Below are 7,735 nucleotides of genomic sequence, written 5' to 3' on the forward strand. Positions count from 1 at the left end.
GTGTTTACGTGTTTACTAAGCTCACATAATCAATAAATTTATAATCATGAAATATTGTCTTTAAACACGATATGTACACAAATTTTCTTGCATTATATTCTACGGAAAAATATTTAGATGCCAACACTAAAAATATGTATAGTCGGTTTATTAGTAGACATAGTAGATTAAAAATAATGAAGTTGAGAACACGGTATGACAAAGAAGCATGTAGCATTTGTGAATGATAATCAACTGTAAAGTGTATCGCAATCAGGGAAATCAGAATCACAGATCACAACAAAAATCATTTACCTAACAATCAGTAATGAAAAATGTACAATTGGGATGAAGTTTAAAAGACAGAAATATTTGCGTAAAGTATTAAGATATAATGTATTGCTTAATCATTTTGTTAAAACTTGTGGCCTAGATGTCCTGTTTTATGTATAACGTGATAATACCACCAATTAGAGAGCAGTGATTTATCGATCGGAGTTCAGCGAAGGGATCTCTTTTCAACGAATTTTTTATCAAGCTGTACAATCGTATATATATGAAAATGTTTTATTAAAGTACTAATTCCGTCAGGAAATGTGAACACTAATAACCAAGATTATAATAAGATGATTAGAATGAATAAAATGTTTTGGATACAATAATTAAAGGTCACAGAAGTGTAAAATAAATAAGATGATCTGATGAGTATTCATGAATAAAATAATGAGAATATAAAATATAAGTAAAGGGGGAATGGAGTAATAATAATAATAATAGAATGATACTAATAATAATATTAAGGCCATGGTAACGATAATGATAAGACGCACTTCTTTTGTACGCATAGTTCTGGTTTGAGCTCATGGATGGTAAGAGCTTCGGCTATTTTTAAGAGTTTAATCCGAAGAAATCTGGGTAGATTTGAATGAACCATATAAACAACCTTAAAATCAGACTGTGGGTCCGTATAATGATTACAGTCGACTAGGTGTTCAAGTATAGAGCTCTTAACTACTTTCTTTTCACCTTTGTGGAACCAAACTGGGATATCAAAGATGGATAGTGGCTAGCAGTGGAATCCAGGACGCGCGTTTCGTCCTATTTGGGACTCGTCAGCTGGATGTACCTGCATCTCAGAGTTGATGTCCATCTCTGCTTACCATGCTTGTGAATTAAGGCTATATTGAGGCAATACGCACAGTATGCACATATGCCAATTACAGACTGACCGGTTGCAGTCCTAACACATCGATGGGAAGATTCAAACAAACAATACTGAATGAATTCAAACTCGGATATGTTCTCGTATCCGAGTTGAAAGCGAGCGCTGGCTACGGCCGATGTACCTTGCTCCACAAGAGCAGGTGAACCGGTAGATGCACATAGAGGCGACCAGACGCGGAAGCTTATCTTTGATGGATACAGAAAATAAGATCTTGGTCGTGAAGGTGATTCGTAGTTTAGCAGCATTAAATGTCCTTTTTATCGTTGTTGTTAAACGATTTTTAATAACGTCTGATGTTCGATCACCTTTAAATTCCAGACTTATATAAAGGTTTTTCCTCGGCACTGAATAACTAGGTTTCCTGTTGGCGCTACTTCTATTCATATTTTTATCTATGAACCGGTCTGGGTAGCCGTTTTTCATCAAAGTTTTCTTAAGGAACGCGAGTTCTTCGTTGATGCATTCCGTACTACATATTCGATGTTTACGATAAGATAAAGTATGAATCACATTTCTCTTTCTGCTTAACGGAACCCAGCTGTAGAAGTTAGTTAGTTGGCCATTCCATGTTAGCTTTCTAAAAATGGATCTTTTGAAAGAACCATTATTTCTTCTTACTAGACGTACATCGAGAAAAGGGATTGATTGGTCGCGTTCCCTTTCTAATGTGAAGTCTATGGAAGGGTGGCATGAATTAAAAGAGTGTAAGATATCATTTAAATCAATATTATCGTAACAAATGTGTCGTCCATGTATCTTACGTATAGGTGGAATCGATTTATTATTGAATTGAGTTGGTCGTTTTCTAGTTTTGCCATGAAGCAGTCTGTTAGAATTGGACCTAATGGAGACCCCATTGCAATCCCATCTCTGATAATAAATTCGTTGAAAAGAGATCCCTTCGCTGAACTCCGTGTTTTAATTTTAATGTTTAAATGGGAATTATATACCTATTTATCGATCGGACGAATTACGCATAAAACCCGTGCGAGCAGTCCAAAGTCTTTATCAGTCCTTCTTCCTGCCTAGCCCTGCCTGTTATTTCCAGAACACCAATCCCAGCCTTTCCGATATAAATCATGCATTTCAAACATACTGGGTTTATAAACACACCAAACAGACCACATCGTCCCATAAAATAGAAAATAACATTTATACAAGATCTAGCCAAAAATGGTTGTGAATGTGGGAGATAGTAATTGATAGACTGGGCATAACTCAAAAACGCTAAATCGTATAATAATAGTTCATAGGTCAAAATAAAGCTTATAATAAGAGAGACATGAATATGAATAGTTTAGTTATTTGACAACTATACAATTAGAATATATGCATAGTATTGGTTCATAAATGGATCCCAGAAGTTACCATTCACTATACTTATCGGGACATAACACATTTTCACACAGCTAATCCTCTCTACCTGAAGTGTCCGGAGGAAACACTAATGTAAATGTAAATTTTTTATGAAAACGAAAAGTATGAAAGTAATGTGCAGAAGAACCTGGTGTTATTTTAATGGATTAATATATAAATTATCTAAATATGAATATATTATAGTAGTTTATGCAATAAACTAATATGTGAAACTGTTTCATCAATCAGTGTTTGCGAAAAAGCTGAAGAAACAATGTGAGGTATTTTTACTACTGTTTTATACATTATTAGTCCGCTACTATTACGAATTCCAAATATAATAAGTTCAGTTGTGCTCACTGAGTCCTCCTATCTGATTAAAATGAACGTTTTCAAGAGAACTTATTGAACTTATTAATTCTCATATTTCAGAATATCATACAATGTTCACTAACTCTACCATCGATTTATACAGAGAAATAATATTAATTCATCAAAATTGAAGAGGTTCACACTTTCATAATGAATTAAAATATATACATATATTGGTGTAATGTAAGATGATTAAGGTGAACGTAAATCCATATATGATATTTGGTACTGATGGAAAAACTGTTTGTGTTAGTGCAAATTGAAGAAGTAACAAGTAATGTTGTACAAAAGACTTAATCAATAAAATGCACATAAATCCTTAGCCCATTTGTTGTTCTACTTCAATGGGTTGTATTTTTTTTTAAAAATTGAATGGGTTTAACTGGCGGTTTCTGGCAATAATGGGTCACATAGAATGACTGGATAAACTAGTTTGATATTATCATTTTTCTGCTTTCTGTCAAGGAAGTCGGTTTTGAGGATCAATGTAGATTGTTTCACTTTCCTGTTCTTGTCAACTATAGAGCATTTTCCTAAACATTTGATTATTCATACACACCCTTCATCAAGAAATTTTATCAGCATCCAGACAATAGTTCACGAAAACTAAACGAATTTGTAAGTGATTAAATGTTTCATAGTTGAAAGCATGAGTCAATTGAAGCTAGACCACCACCACCAGGGAAAACCTGGAAACGGCCTTGGATGCCAGCTCAGGGGTCTATCGGTTAAGGGCTCTGGCTGGAGACTGGTAGGTCCTGGGTTCGAATCTCGCGAGTGCAGGATCATGGATACGCACTGCTGAGGAGTCCCATAATAGGACGAAACGGCCGCTAAAAAAACAGTGCTTCCAGCTTTTCCATGGTGGTCTAGCTTCAATTGACTCATGCTTTCAACTATGAAACATACTAAATCTCCACAAAACCCCTTCTGATGATTAAATGTTTACCAAATTCTTGACCCTAGGTGTGCGAATGCGGAGTAACTGACTGTGGTTGATGCATGGTATGCAGTAGATGACTGACAAACATGAGTGAAAAAAAGATATTTCGTAAGTATTTGTTTTCATGCGTGAGAGCGACAAAAAACACATTTCATGTTGATTTGGCGAGAAACAGATAAAGCAATTGGAAAGCGAATGAAATAAAAAGTTTATCTTATTCCAATCGTGTGTGCTGTGTACTCATCAAATCTTAAGAAGTATCATAGATGCTTAATTGTATAATATTGTAAATATGTGTTCGCATAGTAAGTTATTGAATTATTATTATTATTATTGTTAAATGCAACTTGGTTCAGTTTATACAAATCTGACTGTTAATCTAACTGTAAATAGATCATACAAAATGTGATGTATTCTTGAATCATCTTGATTTATTTTGGGAGTCAAATTGAAATTTTAAAAGTTTATAATAAATCTTAAATAAAAATTAAATTGCAAAAAACATAAAAGAGAAAAACACTAACACATCTTTGTACGTAGGTGTAGTTTTAAGTTGCTACAATTGAATTTATGATGATCGTTATTGAAAATGTTACTGAAGATACCACATGTATTGTAGTTTGACAACACTTTACCAGTAACACCTTTTATAATCAAATCTCACCCACCCAGTAAAATCAAAAGTCAGGAGAGAGGAGGTTGGAAGATATATATTTTTAATGGGTTATCAATATATCAAGAAGTGATTGATCTAATCTGGATAATGATCGTAGGAGATGTTGCGCACGCCGTTCTAAAACGTGATCTGGTGTGGATGCATGACCGAGCGCCTTCAGCTAAATAAGTTCATTAAAACTAATGTGGTCAACATCCAATGTCGAACACTTACAGAGCTATTGATTTTGGGGATTTATTTACAGCTACATTACCATGCTAATGAATTTAATAAATATATATAAACAAATAATATTGTAATTACAAACCAATATCAGGATAACCTGAGAGAATAAATTTTATAAATTCAAATGAAGTTGACAGAAACCAATCTTTTAAAGTTATTTATCGCATTCCTACTAGTTTTTCTTATGGGGTTCGATCTCGTCTCTTACACATAGCAGAAGCTATAGGAATTTGATCCAACAACCCAAGTCTTTGTGTTCATAAGAAATTCGTAATACCCTTATCTCTCCCTTGGCCTTAATAAATAATTTTATTTTCCATACTCTTTCTTGGTTTATTTTTCTTCACCCCCCTATCAATTATTTACTTATAATTTTTCTAATATTCGCTTCACCGTCCAATTATCTAAACACTTCTTATTATGTAATCTTATAATTCCTATGAATGTTATTTCAGTGTCTATATTTTTCTAACCATTGACCTATTTCCCATTATGTAACATTGATTCAAGCCTTTTATTATTCTTGTCACAACTAGTACACCTGTCATTACACTATCAATTTGTACTTTTCACTTATTATTAATTTTGATTATGTAATCTATTCCACTGTTATCATTGAGTCATAAACTGCCTTGATTGGTTTAATAATTTCGTATATCCATATAAATATTACTGTATATTAGAGTAAAGCCTGATGAGGATCTAATCAAAAACAATATTGTTCGTTTATATATGTTGTTCTAAATTCAAATGATTAATTTAACCTTCCCAAATAGACGTTGTTAATAGTTACATAATTCAAATATTCGAATGAGCAATGAACTTTGATGGAAGTGTATAGAGAATATTTATTCTATGATAAGGAAATCGATTAAGTGCGAATTCAGAATAGACGTTTACTTTTTAGTGACCCGTAAACTGGGCACCGATTAGATTGAACGATGTTGTCAACGGGCTCAACAGTTTTGTGGCCCTGAGTCTGATTCCAACTAAGCCGTATGTTGATCACTATCGAAATATACATGACGCCAATCCTAATATATAATCATCCAATTGAATCGCCTTTGTGAATAATGGAATTAAATAAGTCAAATACGAGAGTGAAGTTTTGAATACATATGTTTTGTACACTCATTGATCTGTACAAACAATCAGAGGGACGAAGTGAAAGAAGAGAAGAGAAAAGAGAGAAGCGAAATGGCGCGCGGTGGAGAAGGCATGTAAACCAACTCAATTTGATCAAGCATTGATCGATATTTATAGTCAGACTAAAATAGTTTACAGACATGTGATGAATAGGATAAAAAGTGCACACGCATACGCTTACATAAAAACAGACAAGGTTGATAAGCTAATAAGTGACATGGTCAAAATGTGACTCAAGAAGAATGAATAGATTGTCCTGTTCGAAAACTAGAATAAGCTATATGGACTTAATATAGCACTACAAGTTTATTATACTTAATGTGGAAGAAAATTTGGCATTTTGGTTATTAATGATTATCATAAAGCAAAATTGTTTTCCATTTGTTCAACAAATAGAATCTACGATATTGTATTCAAATATGATACAATCGACAGTTGCAATAAATAGAAATGTATTGAAGAAAATACGGATGGAGACAATTGACTATCTCACTAAAATCTGATAACCATACAGTAAGCAGTTAATTTGCAAATTATCAATCAATTGTCACAATCTAGAAAGTACAAAATAATGATCGAAACATACTGGAAAAGACCATTAGGGACATGGAAGGATGAGAGGTTCAGCTGAGATTTCGGGTTTGAATTAGTGAACTACCAATGTCAAGGTAGTGCATACATTTTTAATATGACCTTACTTTGATCTAATTCTTTAGACTGTGTAGAAATGATTTTTATTTAAAACAATATGAATTGTGCATTCAGAGTACATGAAAGAAGTGGGTTTTTTAGATGATGCTTTGTGATATAAGTTTCGAATGTGTTGTTTTCAATATAGTCATAAGAGACTTATCATTTCTGTGAGTGGAACATTTGTAAAGAGCGAAGCAACATGCAGTGAGATAAAATTTTGCCGTCTACATTGATATTCATAATTGAATCAAGGAAATCGAGTGAATTAATAATGCTATCGATATTTCGATTTAACATTGATGAATCTCTCATAGCATGTGTTCATCCTATGTGGATTGTCTCAATATAACCACCAAATCTAGAGCATTTTTAAGCAGAGATAGACAGTAGTTAGTAGTGATAAATTGATAAATTCCAGTCTTGAATATTGATGGAAAAATTCAAACGACCGATACAAATGAACTGAAATTAATCCCATAGAACAAGTCAGTACATATCTGGATTCAGTATGTACTTGAATAGCATCTTGGCGATTGAAGCAATAGATACTCATTTCGAATTCTGAAATGAACATCAACTCTGGAATCCAGGTGGACCCAACTGACAATTCCCGAATAGGATGAAACATACGTTCTGAATTGTTTGAGTAGCCACCATCCGTTTCTGCTTAATAATATCTCTGATGTTAGTTTCATGTTGGCAGCATTAGTTTAGTTAACTCACTCTGCTTATTTTATGATACTAACAGTCATTTATGCATATGAACAATCGCTGGGACATAGTAAAGGTTTGAAACAACGAGTTATCGAATATCTACAGTTTAGAAGGGCTTGTAGTGGATGGCGAGTCGTGGACGGACTATGATCACCACTACTATTCGATTACGCGTACAAATATGACTTGGTTCCCTTGATAGCCCGTAAACCAGAAGGCTTTACTAGTCCAGATCAAGTATATTTATTGGCGATCTCGTGGTATCGAAATAATACCGAGACGTGCCAAAGAGTACAAGCGAACAAGCAGTGCGTGAGCAAGCTCGAACCAAACCAGGCGGTATATGGAACAAGAAGTGAAACGGATACAGTTAAACAAATACAGTAAAACAATCTCTGGTACAATT

Source organism: Schistosoma mansoni, chromosome 1 (genome assembly GCF_000237925.1).
Source record: "Schistosoma mansoni strain Puerto Rico chromosome 1, complete genome".
Taxonomy (NCBI): domain Eukaryota; kingdom Metazoa; phylum Platyhelminthes; class Trematoda; order Strigeidida; family Schistosomatidae; genus Schistosoma; species Schistosoma mansoni.